Source organism: Anoplopoma fimbria, chromosome 3 (genome assembly GCF_027596085.1).
Source record: "Anoplopoma fimbria isolate UVic2021 breed Golden Eagle Sablefish chromosome 3, Afim_UVic_2022, whole genome shotgun sequence".
In the NCBI taxonomy this organism is placed as follows: Eukaryota; Metazoa; Chordata; class Actinopteri; order Perciformes; family Anoplopomatidae; genus Anoplopoma; species Anoplopoma fimbria.
The window spans coordinates 26,189,544-26,206,241 of NC_072451.1; the positions used below are offsets into that span (position 1 = coordinate 26,189,544).

The 16,698-nt window shown below is 39.9% G+C and overlaps 1 long non-coding RNA gene across 1 annotated transcript; it reads left to right on the forward strand.

The window, feature by feature from the left end:
- The first annotated feature begins 11,028 nt into the window (after positions 1 to 11,028).
- Positions 11,029 to 15,700, forward strand: LOC129089271 (uncharacterized). Its single transcript, XR_008531126.1, has 4 exons — positions 11,029 to 11,069; positions 11,422 to 11,594; positions 12,408 to 12,563; positions 13,887 to 15,700. It is a non-coding gene; the product is annotated as an uncharacterized LOC129089271 (long non-coding RNA).
- Positions 15,701 to 16,698: the final 998 nt, after the last annotated feature.

The window sequence follows — 16,698 nt, forward strand, 5'->3', positions numbered from 1 at the left end:
AAGGCAGTTTGAGTGACAGACAATTAACACAACTGAAGGAGAGACTAGAGAGAAAAGAAGAGAGTGATTGTGAGAAATATGAAGCATTTTCAAAGAAACTGAGAAGGGGATTTGCACCCTTTAAGGCAGATTGGAAAGCGTATGCAATGTGGAAGGATGAATGTCAGAGAAGAGAAACACGGCAATTAAAAGGTCAGAATAAAAAAGAGGAGAAAGGAAAGAAAGAACAAAAATTACAAACACAAAATATTAAAAAACAATTTCCTCTTCTGTCCGAGCTGAAACCTGGGAAGGTGCATCGTGATCTGGACTCCGCTCCACCGCCACCATACAACATACAGTCCAGCAGACAACACCAGGAGCAGGGCACAACTGGAGAGCAAACAAAAGGAGGAGAGAGTCTGGCACGACACCAGGCCCCCTCCGACAGAACCCTGCACTGAACTGCTGTGCCTTCAGTGGGTAAAAGAATTTGAACATTTTGTGGGTAAAAGAATTTGAACATTTTTGCAGAGACTATAGGCCAACCATGAGAGAAGTACACAGGGAACTGCAAAAGAACTTTGGGACTCATTATCACAAAATCACGGGCTATTTCACTGAAGCCAGAATGCCTCTGCGTATGAAAAGTCCCACATGGGATGATAATGCCAACCGAGACTCAATTACAGCACTCTGCACAGCGGTCCAGGCCGCATTCCCAGTTCCACAAGATATGACCGCTCTGGAACTGATGAATCAGGGCTCAGACGAGGCTGTAGGCGAGGGAGAATGGCTGGGGAAAAGATGGGCTCAAGCCGAAATGGTAGCGATGGGCGGACCCCAGAGGAGCAGGAGCCACCCGGGGCGAAGCAGGATGGTGAGGCAATGCACACACACACACACACACACTCAAATACGAGATAAAGACACATGTATAACACCAGAATCACCCAAAAAGAAGAGGAATTCAAAGCAGATTCCTAAAACCGACATGTTTATATATACAATGTATCATGATGAAAGTTATAGAAAATTTAGAACTGCTCTATGTCTATGAATGGCAACTATTGTATAACTCACTCACACATACTTCAGAAGAATTAATGTCATTTGCACACACACACAGCACATGTCAGTGAAGGAAAAGACACAGACTTTGAGAAAGATTGGTGTGCGATAATTGAAAAGCCAGAGAGGTTGAGTTTGACACACATTTACTGGACAAAGTCAGTTGCTGTTGTTTCTGTTACTCTCTCTGCTGCCCAAAACCGAACCTTTCGGAAAATAACTCCCTCCATGCGAGTTTTTCAGACAACAACCCCACACATCTCGCTGGTGAAGCCTGAATCATGGAAATGGCAGGATCTGGGTCCATGGCTCCGGGGCAAATGCGGGTGTTCAGATTTCTGCAGAACAAGGGACTCGAGGACAGAGTACAGTGAAACCGGTGATGTACATCGCACAGTAGTCACATCTACAGTGCAAGTTAAAAGAACAGTAGAACTGTTAGAGAACAAACCACGTGGTTCATCTGTGTACACATGTGTCATGACAACTAAAAGCATGCCAGCTGAATTAACACAGGTGCCAGATTGCCTCTGGGCAAAACATAAGTACGATGTTGGACTTATGAAAGATGCGACACCTTTGGTAATTCATCCAAAATCAGACTACAGGCCTGAAACATTATCGTATTTTCATCATCAGCTGAGCCTAAATTTGCAAAATTTTGAATTTCCATCAGGTTCCGTCTTATTGGCTTATGTAGACGACCTTATGATGGCCAGCCCCTCAAAGGAGGCATGCAAAACAGACACAGTTGCGCTATTAACATTTCTGGCTAACAGCGGTCACAAAGCCAGCTTGTCTAAATTGCAATTTGTCCAGACAAAGATAACATATCTGGGACATGTGATCACAGCAGAGGGCAAATCCCTCTCTTCAAAACGTTCCTCTGCCAGGAACAAAGAAACAAGTGTTGAGTTTTCTAGGAATGACGTCATATTGCAGACAGTGGATCCCTAACTATTCAGAACGAGAGGCACCCCTCTCAGCTACTGTCCATGGCAAAAAATTGACAGCCCATGGCAAAATCACATGGACCCCAGAAGCACAAAAGGCCTTTGTAGATTTGAAGAGTGCACTCATAAATGCTCCAACACTTGGCTTACCAAATTCAAATAAGCCATTTGTACTCTGCCAAAAAAAACATGGGGATAAACTCAGACCTGTTGCTTATTTATTTTTTGCTACAAAACTGGATCCAGTAGCAGCAGGTCTGCCCTCTGCCTTAGAGCTGTAGCAGCTGCAGAGAAGGCAGTGGCAGCCTCTAGAGATTTAGTAAGCTATTCCGAGCTCATACTCATGGTACCACACGCTGTAGCTCACATTCTGCACACACAAAAGACATCGCATTTGTCTGCGCATTGTTGGAAATGCCCAACGTCACGGTTAAACGCTGTTCCACTCTAAATCCTGCTTCTCTTCTCCCTACACAGGAAGATGGCGATGACTCAGACAACTTTCATGACTGTGTGCAGGTTCCTGAGGAGGAGTGTTCGCCAAGGGTTGATCTGTCAGATACACCTCTCCCAAACGCTGACCTTGAGTTGTTTGTGGATGGTTCTGCATCGAGAGACAAAACAGGCGTCAATCAAACGGGTTTTGCTGTTGTCACTCTACACGCAATTGTAGCATCGGGCAAATTACCATCTCATTTTTCAGCACAAGCTGCAGAGCTAGTAGCACTCACCGAAGCATGCAAACACGCTGAGGGCAGAACAGCAAACATCTACACAGACTCTCGTTATGCGTTTGGAGTGGTTCATGACTTTGGTGCCCTTGGCGACACAGAGGTTTCCTCACCTCCTCTGGAAAACCTGTAGCTAATCACCACCTTGTTTCTGATCTTTTGGCTGCTATAATGTTGCCAACAAAAGTATCTGTGATGAAATGTGATGCTCACACTAACAACTCTGACCCTGCAGATGCAGTCGCAAAAGCTGCTGCTGCGGATGGTGACATGTTTCACATCCTCTTTTCCTCCTCACAGCCTGACATTAACCCATGTGCTGATCTCCCCACCATCCAACAACTGGCTACCGCCGCAGAGAAGGCGTTATGGTCAAAAGCTGGAGCCACATTTTCTAACAAAATTTGGCTCGGGCCTGATTCGAAACCATGTTTGCCACGTGCAGTCTTTCCATTCTATGCTAAACTAGCACATGGGAAAGACCACGTGGGCAAAGGGGGAATGAGTATAGCCATAAATGCTAACTGGTATACCAGAGGGTTTTCAACTTTTGCCTCTGATTACTGTAAAAGGTGCGTCACATGTTCAGCACACAACGCTGCTGGAGCTCCTAAGGTTACGCAGCATGGTCATCCTCCCCCCCAAGGCCCATTTGAATACTGGATGATGGATTTCATAGAACTCTCACTATGTGAAGGAAATAAATATTATTTGGTGTTGGTGGATATGTTCAGCAAATGGGTTGAAGTTTTCCCTTCTTCCAAACAGGATGCAGGTGCAGTGGCCAAGGTTCTACTCAGGGAAATCATCCCATGGTGGGGAATTCCCACCAAACTCAGCAGTGATAATGGTCCAGCTTTCATACATCAAGCTATGAAAGAAATGTCTGAATTTCTTGGTTATGACCTTAAATATCATTGCTCTTACCATCCACAGAGTGGCGGTGCTGTTGAAAGAGAGAATGGCACCATAAAAGCAAAACCCAGCAAATGTTGTGAGGAAACTGGTTTAACGTGGATAAAAGCACTTCCTCTTGTGCTTTTCCATATGCGCACGCGAATCAGAAACAAACATGGTTTGAGTCCATTTGAGGTAGTTTATGGGAGGCCTCCCAATATAGGGCTTAGACCAGGGACTACTTCTTTAGACTCTAAACTGTATGATGACAACATTACTGTATAAGTCTCTCAGCCTCCCTTTCAGCTCTCCACTCACAGGTGAAAGCCGTACTGCCCACGCCAGCTGACACGCCACAACACAACTTCAAGCCTGGTGACTGGGTGGTGATCAAAGACTTCAGGAGAAAACACTGGAAGCAGCGGCGGTTTCAAGGTCCGTTCCAGGTCCTCCTGATCACCCAGACCGCCGTAAAGGTTGCTGGTAAAATCCGAACGCATCGGAGACGGTGTTGTGGGCCAATCACCTCACTTATTTTGTGTGGCTGGGGACAGAGAGGAGGGTAGTAACCCGAGTTTCTCAAACTGCAAGAAGGTCACGCATAAATAAGTGTGGTAGAAGGTCAAAGATGGCGCCACCACAAGGACCTCCATGGCATCCATTCAGGCACCCAGGTTTTTGTGGCCTGCGCGGTACAATGTGTTTCCTTCTTACCCTGGCTGTACTAATTGTTATCCCATTGCTATGGCTCGAAGCACGACACGCATCACAGAACACTAAGACACCCTCAAGTTCAAACAATGGGACAAACGTAACTAAATTAAGACCACGCAGATCCACTCCAAACCAAAGACGTACGGGTATGAGTTACGGGCCAATTCAGGAATTGATACCTCTATGTGGGATTGGGTAGATAGGACATTGGGTAGATGGAAATCCTTCATTGTTTCTGGTCTGATGGGTTGTGCCACAGCTTTAGCAATACTGTGTCTTTTAGGTTGCTGTGTTATTCCAATGGTCAGAGGCTTGATAATGCGTGCTATAGATAAATCTGTCTCACATCAAATGACCTTGATACAGGTGATAGAAGAAAGCAGGCGTGACCGTGCTGATGCTACTATCCATACATGGCGACGTGAATGGTCTAATGTCACGTCTAATGTTACGGAAGAATCTGTGTATGTGAACGTAGATTAACCTTTCATTTTCGTGTCTTTTGTTGTTGCTCAAAGATGCCTATGTCTCATTTTGTTAAGAACGACTTGATATCACTGATGCTTAATTACCTGTGAGTTGTGTAAACTTGTACGGCATATATTACTCTGATTAATATTGCTACTGTTTTACTAATGTTTATTACAACATTTAATATGTCACTGATAGTCATGATCTAATACTTTTTATCTTTTTCATCTACTACTTAAGTGATCATGTATGATCAAAAGGGGGGAGATGTAGAGGAAAAATGATCATTTAATGTATGACCTTTGTATTAAGAATGACTCTCTGTGTTATACTGTTTTTATGGCCTGGCATGACCGGCTCCCTTGTCCGCTTGAACTATATTTGAACCCCTGATGTCTAGCCTTCTTTCTGCTTGAACTGTACTTGCTTTTAATGAACTGTCCTTGTTAATACAATGCTTGATCTGTATACCATACTGAGTGCCAAATGATGGAAGGTTGAAATATAGCCTAGCCTGCACATTAACCGTTTCATGTGTGTCTGAGACAAGAGTGTGCCTTCATTTGGGTAATTTCCTGTTCTTTATTAAGCGATGTCTCTTTGTTCTATATTAAGTGTGTCTATCCCTTCATTGAATGTAACTGTTGACTCTTTGTCCTTATGCATATAAAACCCTGGTGAAGATGTACTCAGTATCGATTCCTCGGCAGTCGTTGACTGTCACATTGTTGGTTTCGGTCCTTTTGCGCAAAAGCTTTATAAATATACAAAGATAAATTTCTCTTTGTTGGTCTCCCTTATTCGGTCAAACTTCCACCACAAAGGGAAGTTAAGATTGGGAATTTTACACAATTTCAATAAAAATATTGAAATCCTCTCTACAAGAACAAATATGAATTTAACAAAGTGTATACTGTTTAGCAAGTCAATACAGAGAGCAATACAACCTCCTCTGTTCTGATTTCCTGATTAGAAAGTAGGAAGGTGCAGCACTTACCAACGTAAATCCAATAATCACACTCTCTTATCAGTTTTTTGTCTTATACATGGTCTGTAACAACTCCTGAGGGAAGTATATGTTTATTTAGCAGATAAATGCCCCACTTTTTACACTAATCATTAACTAACTACGTCTGTCTTTGTTAGCTGCTGAGACCAGAAACAAGGCTCCAAATTCATGTTGCTTATTAGCTAACAAAGATGTCCAATGTCATTGCTGTGTTCACAACTCGGTTCCGCTGCTCCAAAGTGGCCCTTTAAAAGTTTTACGGTGGTGAAAGTAACATTTACTGTTACTCAAGTAATGTACAAAAGTACACATCTGAGATATTCTAATCGTTACTTGTAAGCTAGTTACCTTGAGTCATTCTAAAAACTAAACTTTTAAGATAAATGAAGTTACTAGTTTCTGTACAGATTAATACTATTATTACAATATTAGGTCTTAGCTACCCATCAGTATGTAAAGTAACTAGAATTAGCTCCACCTTTACCATCTGCAACATTAAAATTATTTTATGCATTAATAATTATAATCCAGTAATATTCAATTCAATTCAGTTTATTTTGTATAGCCCAGAATCACAAATTACAAATTTGCCTCAGAGGGCTTTACAATCTGTGCACATGCGACATCCTCTGTCCTTCCCTCACATCCTCTGTCCTTACACCCTCACATCCTCTGTCCTTCCCTCACCTCCTCTGTCCTTAGACCCTCACATCCTCTGTCCTTAGACCCTCACATCCTCTGTCCTTCCCTCACATCGGCACAGGAAAAACTCCCCTAAAAAAACCCTTTAACAGGGAGAAAAAAGGAAGAAACCTCTGGGAGAACGACAGAGGAGGGATCCTTCTCCCAGGATGGACAGAATGCAATAGATGTCATGTGACCAGAATGAGCAGCATAACAGAGATACAACACATTCAATGTATATGACATAAATGATTCATATAATAAGACTACTTATAATAACAGCAGCAATTATTACAGTAGAATTATAGCCATGAAAATAGGGATAGTAATGTGACTAATAATAATAATGGAAGTAGCAGTGGGTGTCAGTCGGCTCACAGCAGGAGGCACGACTACGGTCCAGGTACCACAACGATTCATGGAAACCTGCAGAACGAGAAAGCAAAAGGGCTTCAGGGTGGAAGTAAAGCTAAAATGCTTAATGGTACAGGTAATAGTAATAGTAATGTGACTAATAATAATAATGGTGGTAGCAGTCGGTGTCAGCAGGGCCGTAGCAGGATGCACATCCACGGTCCAGGTACAGCCACGATTTATAGAAGCCTGCGAAGCGAGAAAGCACAAAGACTCCAGGGTACAAGCAAGTCAATAAGCGTAATAGTACAGGCAATAATAATAGTAATGTGACTAATAATGATAGTGGTAGTAGTAGTGGGTGTCAGCAGGGCCTCAGTAGGTGGCACGATGACAGTCCAAATATAACCCCGATTCCTGGGAACCTGCGAGGCGAGAAAGCACAAGGACTCCGGGAAGAAGCAAAATCAGTAATGTGCATAAATAGGAGATTAATACATAAAGATGGAGGGAGAGAAGAGGAGAGAGGAGCTCAGTGTATCCTAGGTAGTCCCCGGCTGTCTAGGCATATAGCAGCATATCTAGGGGCTGGACCAAGGAGAACCTGAACCAGCCCTAACTATAGACCTGAACCAGCCCTAACTATAAGCGCTATCAAAAAGGAAGGTCTTAAGCCTGCTCTTGAAAGTGGTGAGTGTGTCGGCCCCCGGACTGAAACTGGAACCTGGTTCCACAGAAGAGGAGCCTGATAACTGAAGGCTCTGGCTCCCATCCTACTTTTATATACTCTAGGAACCACAAGTAACCCTGCATTGATTGAGCGCAGCTCTCTAGTTGGGTAATATGGAACTATAAGTTCCTTAAGATAAGACTGACCAGTTAGAGCTTTGTAGGTAAGTAAAATAATTTTAAATTCTATTCTTGATTTAACAGGGAGCCAGTGCAGAGAAGCTAATACTGGAGTAATATGATCTCTTTTCTTAGTTTTGATATATATAATAATAATAATAATAATAATATATAATAATATGATATAGACAACATTATTGTGTTGACAACTATGCATGAAGAGCACTTTTACTTTTGGTACTAAGTATAATTGAATGCTAATACTTTTATCTATCTACTTTTACCATATGGATGTTATTGTTATCCCGCCCATCCTTTTCTTTCAGTTTTTGTTGCCTATGTGTGCAGATAAATACTAATATATGAGCATCCATTGGTATGTGCATGCACATACTTGTATTGGCCTATTTATGTTCTCTTTCTGGTGTCCTTGTAGGTCTTTTAACACCAGCTAATGACTTAATGCTAAATACTATTGGCTTTCACTGTTTGTCAAAGTCTATTTAAGTCATATTTTGATTTCTTTTCACATTTTGTCCTCTTCTCACATCTACATTTTTCCTTTTTTACACCTGATGAACCTCTTTAATGTGTACCAGTAACAAGCTGTGGTTATACAGGGCAGCTCCCAGTTAACTAACATATTTACCCAGTTTTGCCAGAATAAATAAACATTTAAATTAAACTGTTAACTTTTTATAAAGGAAAAAAACTTCTTCTGAGTTTCTGATTGGTCACAAAGAAAAAAGATGACACACTCTTGGTTGTTCTTATTTCAAAAACTTTATTTCGTTAGCAAACAACTTTATAATCAACAGCACTTGGAGTGAAATATTACCTAATAATCCATCCTAATAGTAGAAGACATCTGTAGGCAATTTATCAGAGCATCTGTAAATACAAAACTAAAACATTTACTGAGCAGATTTTTAACCACATATCAGAAAACTGCAAATCTTAATCAATGTGCTGTTAGTTTCATTCTCCAATTCTTCTGTCCTGTTTCTGTAATAGCTAACAAGCTACAGTAGCCTCAAACATGATTTAGAGTAGCCATGGCTGGATTAACCTTTTATTTTTAGGCTTTTATTTTATATTAGGCTCTTTTTTTTTCTTTAGCACAGGAGTAAAGCAGGAGTATTGTTTTTGTAAAGATTGATAATTGTCACCAAGATGGTAAACGGCAAAGCAAAAGAGAGAAGCTTTCTTGAAGAGAAGATGCAGGTTTTTCACGTCCGTCTTCAGTTCTCTGAAAGGAGTTGTTGGATTTCCTTCCTGTCACAGATTTGGAAAAGACAAGAAAAGTCACTGAGAAGTAAAACAGGAAAAACATCTATCTACTATTCAATCTAGTGGTTCATTAAATAAATAAATAAAATCGACATGTTCACGTAGACATTCTCTTTTTCACTTGACAATATTGCTAGATAATAACACAGATCACAATCAATGTTATATTTATTCTCAAAAAATGAAGCACATTTACATTTTTTGGAACAGAGACAGCAGTTTAGGGTTTGGTGTAGGTGGACCCTGTAAACAGAGAAGAAAAACAGTATCTCAAACAGTTCAGTTAAGTTCAGGAATTAATTTAGTAAGTTAAAATGAAAAAATGGAAAACAATGTATGACCTCCAGTCCTATCACTGAACCTCCACCGTCCCTCCTCCTCCAGCCGGGAAATCTGCGTTCATCTGGTCGTCCTCTCTCTTTTAATTCGACCAAACTTCCTCCCTTCGTCTACAACAAAATCAGGAGAAATTAGAAATGTTTTGAGTCTTCAGCTATAATGTGTACTCTCATTCAAAGACACTGGTATTGATTTGTGCCTTGACTTAAAACTGCCAAGTCAAACTGAATAAAGTCATGTTTGACAGCTCTCTCTCTCTCTCTCTCTCTCTCTCTCTCTCTCTCTCTCTCTCTCTCTCTCTCTCTCTCTCTCTCTCTCTCTCTCTCTCTCTCTCTCTCTCTCTCAGCAACAGGTTTGACATTTAGTCCTGTGAGAATACACGATTTCAATCAAAGATTTTACAGCTCCTGCATAGGTCTTCTTACCGGATTAGGACGATTAGGAGACTGCTGTCGCTGATCATCCATCCAGAGAGTGGCTGCATCAGCAGAAGTGAAGGCTGTGATGAGCAGACACAACAGGACGATTAGCACACCTCTTTCCATGGCGGAGGATGAGAAAAATGATTACCTGTGTTGATTCACACATGTCTTTATATACTCACCACCAACCAACCACTTTTATGTGAAGAAAGGGAAAACAATTGAGAGGGTGTAGATAAGATAACCCATCCACAGGCAGATAAACAATTTAAATATAATTGAACCATAATATTGACTGCTGGTATGTTTAACAGATATATCTGCTTCCTTCCCCTGCAGTCCCTCCTTGGACATCTCCTGATTATATCATGGAAAAATGCCAGTTGGTTTATAGAGAAATAACATTAGCCTACATAGTTACATAACGTTTGTGGTTGAGGTCACAAACTCCACCCAATGATGTGTTGCTTCAAATGTTGCTGCTGTAAGGAACTGTGGGATTGTATTATCTCCTTTCCTTTGGTAAAGGATGGTCCAGTGTACACTATGCTAAACGAGATATGAAAGGAAGCGTTGAAGCACATTTCCATAGCATTCAGAGAATTCAACCAGATCTCATCATGGCTGCCACCGAACCCTTCTGGGTCATTTCACTCAGTTTACGTTTTTAAGTTACATTCCACCTCTTCATTTACAGCACTAGCATACCTCCTGTCCTTTCTGACTGCAATGCTCCACCTGTCCTCTAGTTGGCCTCAGTGTTGGTTTAGTCACACCTGCTCCTCATGACTCCAGCTTCCTCCAGACAGGTGCACACCTGTCCTGTAGCTCTGCAGCAATTACAATGTGCTTTTATCCTCATCTACTAGTCCTGTGAGTCTGCTTGTGTTACATATCTTAACAGTTATTTATGGGAGTCATTGTGATAAAGTGTCAATTGGATTTTAGCACCTTTTTTTCTACTGGACATTCCCAGAAGATAAATCCTTTGTACCGACAAGAACACGTGTTTTAACCCGAATACAATTTTTTTTTTTCTCACAGTTGTTTACTCAAACTTTCGTCACCTAAATCCTGAACACTGGAAGTTGACCCGGATCAGGATTTATCCTGGTTTACTCTCAGAAACTGGGACAGGCTGCACCAAGTGTTTCCTCAATCAAACGACGTGGAAGGATTGTAGATCGCCTTCAAATGTAGTTTAAACATTTGGTGAGAACTCTCATCAATCGGACGAGGACTAAAGTAGTTCCTGTCGTGTTTCTTCGCACCGGTGGTCTGTCTGTCTCACCAAACACAGAGATCGGTGAGTGTTGTGATTTTTGTGTGACTCAATTCATAAAATAACCTTTTTTAACGACATATCGTGTTTGTTGTCAGCAGCTTGCATTACATTCATTATTATCACGAGGATGTTGTGACTGTGAGCACTGGTATTCTGGTGTTCATCCCAGTTTGAATATGTTGCTATTTGTTTAACATCCAGCAACATAGTTCTGATCTAATGCAAAAGTACTCCTGGTTATGACAGCTGATATGAAGATCAGCAGTATTGCTTGTACTGGTTTGCTTGTACTGGTTTGCTTGTACTGGTTTGCTTGTACTGGTTTGCTTGTACTGGTTTGCTTGTTTCATCCTCTCTCTTCTCTCCTCTCCAGCTGGTCTCCAGTCCACAGGGATTCACTGCAGACACTCTGTCTGCAGTCATGTCTGCTTCAATCATTGAACAATTGGCCTCAACTTGTCTCACAGGGAGAGATTTTCCTCCTCAGGAATGCTAATGCGGAAAATCCCAACTCCTGCTCGGTGTTAATTCCCCTGATTTACTTGAGTAAGTGGCTTGTAGGACGTCAAAGTGAGTTTGAAGTGCTTATGGACTCAGGTCTGTGCTCTGATATAAACAAAGAGGTTTTACATGCGTAGGAGATGCTGGAATTAATGCATATAATACATTTAAAACTGTTTATGCAACATGATGTTTATTTTAATTCACTGTTCCAATCGCTTTCACCGGTTTTTAATCATTTGTTTCTTGTGTAATCTGTAAAGCACGCTGGGTTGAGTCAGGGTATTAAATGAGTTGTATAAATACATGTAACATGCCTTAAAGTGCTTTACAAACTTCATTAAGCATATAAGTATGTCCATCATGTACTTGTACTGTTTTATATAATGTTATTAACAGTGGTTGAAAATGTACTTTGTAGATTTCTTTTACCTGCTTTACTTTCACTTCACTTACCAAATTCATCATTTTAATGCATGAATCAATATTTCCATTACTTTAATGTTGCAGCTGGTTAAGGTTTATAAGGCTTATTTTTGACTGGTAGCTTGTAAATTTCACAAATGTAACCCCAATGAATAAGGTCTTCTCTAAACTAAAGGTATTTCATTAATGTAGTGCAGTAAAAATGTACAATATTTTCCTCTGAATTGTAGAGAAGTATCAGAAATGGAAATACTTCAAGCAAAAGTACCTCAACATTTAGCTTGACTATAGAGTTAAAACGTTGAGGTACTTTCCAACACTGGTTATTAACATTATACCGTGCACTTGTCTACAATAGCCCATTTCTGTCATTTTCTCCTCTGATTACTGTTTTCTGTTCTGTTTTTTTCTTTCTTTATATTGTTCTTTTAGATGATAACATTGATCAGAGGGGTTCAGTGAGAGCCTGAGTTCAGCGATGGGCAGGAAGTTAGATCTGTCTGGGCTGACGGACAACGAGGCGGAGCACGTGCTGCAGGTGGTGCAAAGGGACATGAAGCTACGCAAGAAAGAGGAGCAGCGCCTCAGGTTAGTTCTGGCTTGCATGCAGACATTATTCGATCTTGTTTAAAGCTTCTCTAATAAGACTTTGAATGAACAATTGATGAAATGTATAATGTGAGAGTTGCTTTTACAGTAGTTATTAACACGGATATAATTATCAACCCAATTCTGCTTCTCCCCTCAGCTTCATTAAGCATTTCAGAGTCTGTTAGCCTCATTATTTTAGTTTTACTGCCCTCAACTTTCATGTCTTCAGGCGTTATTAGTTGCGGCTGGTTATAGAGAAAAAATCCCCCAAAACCAACTGTACACTACCTGCCCAGCACCAAACAAAAGACAGCACGACATTTAGCAGCTTAAGAGAGAGATATTTCCTTCAGGAGTTGGTGAAGTCCAAAAACGGAGCTACGAGGGCAAAAATATTTGACTTGCATTCATCAGGTGGACACAAAACCTGTATGTGTAAACAGGAGTTGGTTGGCTCCACACAAGTGTCCAAATAATACAAACTGTTTGCTATGATAATGCAAACCTGCTATTTTTGAACCACTTGGGAGCAGCGGAAAGAAGTTGCAAATTTATAATCTGGTGAATATAAGTAGAAATCTCTCTTATATCTGGTTCTTTAGATGCTAAGTGCTCACCTATGTTCACAAGCTAGTCTCTAGCTGTGTCCCTCTGCTGTTTGGTGCTGAGCAGGTAGACTACAGTGAGTTTTTAGAGCTTTATTGATGCTGCAGCTGACAGACACTATAAGAGCAATCAAGGTTAACCAACAGTGTACTGGGGTAGAGGACTGCTAATCAGCTGAAACTAACTATAAAGCTGAGGAGAGCTACAGATTCAAGGGATAATTCTTCGTAAGTCTATCAATTTGAGCAATCCTTTTAACAGTGATTACAACCTCAGTTAATCAGGGGGTTTAACATAAACTCAAATGTTTTTTGTGATTCAAGAGATAAATGACATCCAAATAAAAACAGAAACAAATAAAATGATATATTGTAAAAGCAGTATACATTCACATGGTGTGCATTTTTAGACCTGCGGGTGTTTCCCATCCTGCCTTTCTGGACAGGAAGTAACTGCCCTTTCCTGTTGTACTCAGACTGGCTTCTTCAAAACCTCTAACCCTCAGAGCTCAAACACAGCATGTTTGAACACAAAGAGAGAATAATAAGCCAATTGGGCTTAATTAATTTAAGAAAGAGAGAAAGGTATAATAGTGGGAAATGATTTGTCTGGGGTTATGAATAACATGGTAGTATCACTTCCTCATGACTCTGTTACTTGTTCCCTGTACTTCATTATACTTACATAATCCTGTTCCTCTGTGTGCCTTATCAGAAACGCTCTCAGCCATCAGTGAACCCAACCAATAACAAGTGGGACCACACATGCAAGATAAACTTAATGGCTGTGATTTTCCTTAAGACATCCAACACTGAATTTCGCCTTATTCGACGATTACATACAGTGCAGGTTCATATAAGGGGACATTTGTTGTACACGTTTTGGATGCATTTTGGTTAATTTTACCTCTTTTGGCCTTAAATAATTATTTGAATGAAACCATCTTGAGGAATTGGAAATGTGTCTTTAGTGTAACTGTTAATAACTCATAGACATCTGAATTGTGACCAGGGGTCCCAACGAGATAGTGTTTGCATTTCATAAGCTCTTCCTATGCATGTTATTGTGAAATCTGGAGCTACACTTAAATAACGGTGGCATAAAAAGTACAATATTTGCTTTTGAAATGAAGTACCTCATTCATTGTACATAAGAACAGTATTTTAGTTAATCTCAACTGTGTAAATCTAGCTCTAAATTAGTTAGTTTGATTGTGTGACGTTACCTTATTCCTTTAAGTGGTGAGCTTTCTACTTTCTCTTACTACAAGTTTGAGCGAATCAGGTGCCTACTTATAGATAATCTTGTTGTTTACTGTACAAGAGGAGAGGACTTGTGCTGACATTTGGCTTGAAAAATAACATTTTTATTCAGATTTATTATTGATATTATTTTCTTTATTTGTGATCAAGCCAAGAAGGCCTATTTTATATTTAACTTGCTAAATGATATCGACCACATTCCATCCACATGTCCTCTTAAACAGAAGTACATTAAATCATCTTGTACCTCAGCTCTTGTACCAATTTCAGATATCTAGGAGGTAAATCCCTCGTGTCATGTTGTACACCGCTTCCTCTTGACATCAAGTGGGCTTCGACTTGATGCATCCTGCTTTTCAATTTTTCTGACGACTCTCTGAGATGAAATCCCGGAGCCTCTCTGAATGACAAACAGCAATGGGTGATAGACATGGGAGTTTAATACTAGAGGAGAATACAAACGAGTGAATAAAGTGTTGAATTGTTCACTCTTCCTCCTTCTCATGTAGAGAGAAACTGTTGCTGTTGACTCTGATCTCATCTGAATCAGTGGACATAATCTTATAAAGGTGTCTTTGAATGATAACTGAAACTTCACGCACCCATTTGTAAATTAACTGATATTATGGTGCCTTGTTCTCTGCCTTGAGGTTGCGGCCACATTATAACTGCTGCAGATATTAGTACTTTCTATTTTAGGATGAGATTCATCTACCAGCCAACAGGGGGCATGTTGAGCAGAGAAAAGGCTTCTAATCTCCACAGTGAACATGAAACAATGTTTTTTTTTTTTTTTACGTGGGTTATTATAACTAATGACGATTTTAATCACACCTACTTATTGTGGTTACATTTATTATAATCTGTATTCACAGTAATCCATTCTAATCTGTGAAGAAACAACACTACTTAGTTTTATAATCTGTGAAATTAGGCATAGCTTGTAGTTCTTATAAACCAGCTGTGAGACACAGTTTCCAGTCTTTCAGTTGAACAGAGTTAAAACTAGTGTGGCCTAATACAACAGTCCTGCAGTAAATTCTACCTGCATGAAGGTTATAATGAATGATTTTTGTTCAACTGTTTCAGAGAGGTGTTGATTAAACTTAATGTCCATGTTGGATGTTTTTGTTGTTACGGTTCTGTTAACTTTATGATGTGAATTTAAAAATGTGTTTGCATATTCAATACAAATTACATTATTTTGCTGGTCTTTATCAGAAAAACTTTATTGTGAAACTCAACATGACTCACACAAACAAACATGACGCATTAAACCTTTTTTTCTTTCTTACTATTTTACTCGATTTGTCTATTTTTGTTTTTTAATTCTTTTATTTTAATTGTCTACTCAGTATAATACAATTTAACAGCGCCACAATCTATAGAATCATCATGCTTCTGAAACAGAAAACTAAACATGATCATAACTAGAATGTATTGTTGTATTATACTGCATTAGTTTCACCAATAGGTGTACTAATAAAACATTTAGTGTATGTGCTTCATTATCTTCCTGAAAACAATTTTTTAGATTCAAGAAATATCGATTCAGTAGCAGACTGGTGTAGTGAGTATGAATCTGCTATAAAATGTGTTGATCCTGATGTGGTACAAAAGTCAGACTGTATCTTATCTTAAGTCTTTCAGCAGAATAACAAGTTCTCAGGAAAAAGCCACCAGAGCCGCTTCACTGCCGATTCACCTGACGATTTGGGGATTGTTGGCATGCATTTCTCTGCAGTGCCGTCAGCCACACACACACACACACACACACACAGTGCATACACACACAGCCACACACACACACACACACACACACACACACACACACACACACACACACACACACACACAGTGCATACACACACACACACACACACACACATGCTGAGCCTAAGCGTGGATGTTAATCCCGGCTGATTGAGAAAGGAAGTCTGTGAAAGGGAAGTCGTGCTCAGTGTTACAGGAAGGTAAAAGCCTCAGTTAAATTCTGAAAATAAAATGAAGTGGTTTAATCTGTTCCCTTAATCGTCTGCAATAAGTTCCCTATATTACACATCAATTAATAAGAGTACTCTATGGAAGGTCAAAATGACCACACAAGTAAGCTTATATTCAGTTATTTGTATGCAAATAAGCAGTTTTATAAAAGTATTGAACTACTAAAAAAAATATTTCAGTAGTACTATTATTCAGTTATAACACACAATGCAATAAATATAAACAGTATATAAAATATACAATCCAGTAAACGATATGAC